Here is a 1,241-nt window from a genome sequence, read left to right as displayed (position 1 = left end):
TTAGCTTACAGCTCCAGTTAATAATTCCTGGGTGTGACAGTGTTTCAACCTACAAACTCCTTTGGAAGTCCTCTAGCCTGCCTGAATAGGTTTTTTCCGGCAACATGTGATTGTTCAGAGCCTCCCAACTGTGAGAGGCAGGAGATGTTCTAAACTGTCTAAACACAGATTCCTTTGAGTAGTTAAAAGATTGATTAGAAATTGTATTGGTGAAGGGTTTTTCACTTGTTGGGCCAATGTTTGCTGCTAAGTCTCCATACTCCTTACCTACTGTGTCCTTGGCGGTGTATTGATTGATATAATGGGTGTATAGAAATGTAAGTAGTAGCCTCAATGTTTGTAACCTTGGACCCTTAATTCTTTTCTTGATTGAGCCCACCTCACCTTTGCCCTATAGGAATGCAACTTTCTCCAATGCTTTTTGGAGGCTGGCACCTGACTTTAGAATAATCACCTTTAGAGAAAAATAAGTTTCTTAAAATGTTAACAGGCTTCCTGGCCAGAAGATGATGTAAATCACCTAAACTTTTGCATATGATAAGTTTGAAAGCCTGACTTCGATAAGGATCAGGAACTGCTGTCTTTGCATGCCTCTACCCCTTCCCCCATTATCCTCTATGCACAACTTAAGGTATAAAACTGCTTTGGAAAATAAAGTATGTCCTTTTGTTCACCGGAATTTGGTCTCCCCATGTCGTTCTTTCTTTCACCTTCTAGCTGAACTTTTCCTCTGAGGCAGGGAAGCTCGTCAAGCCTACTAATTTTGCCTGGGCTTCTAAGATCTGACCGGGGAGGCCTTAGTGTCTCCTCTCCTTCGGGAGAACGGGAGGACGCCTGCGGCCTTCGCAGGTGACGTTAATTCCCTGCTTTGGAATTTTATTCAGCCTCTTTTCTTCACTGAATTTCTTCGCTGAGCTATCCTTATTTCACCACTCTTTATATCCTTAATAAACGTTTAATTAAGCAGTTGTTTCCTGATCCTCGCCAACGCCGTCCCCACTTCGAATTCCCTGGATCAGCCGGGCATATATATGCGTTAGTATACTGTATTGGTGTTTTTCTTTCTGACTTACTTCACTCTGTATAATAGGCTCCAGTTTCATCCACCTCATTAGAACTGATTCAAATGTATTCTTTTTAATGGCTGAGTAATACTCCATTGTGTATATGTACCACAGCTTTCTTATCCATTCATCTGCTGATGGGCATCTAGGTTGCTTCCATGTCCTGGCTATTATAAA

At 41.8% G+C, this 1,241-nt stretch overlaps 1 protein-coding gene across 1 annotated transcript in view; it reads left to right on the top strand.

Moving 5' to 3' along the window:
• The window catches only part of SLC2A9 (solute carrier family 2 (facilitated glucose transporter), member 9), a 52,829-nt gene that overhangs the window by 35,982 nt on the left and 15,606 nt on the right, over positions 1-1,241 (top strand). The gene's annotated exons all lie outside the window — the stretch shown is intronic.

Source organism: Bison bison, unplaced genomic scaffold, assembly GCF_000754665.1.
Source record: "Bison bison bison isolate TAMUID 2011002044 unplaced genomic scaffold, Bison_UMD1.0 scf7180017864379, whole genome shotgun sequence".
NCBI lineage: Eukaryota > Metazoa > Chordata > Mammalia > Artiodactyla > Bovidae > Bison > Bison bison.
The sequence above is the reverse complement of the archived record's forward strand: the minus strand, read 5'-3'. Positions and strand labels throughout refer to the sequence as shown.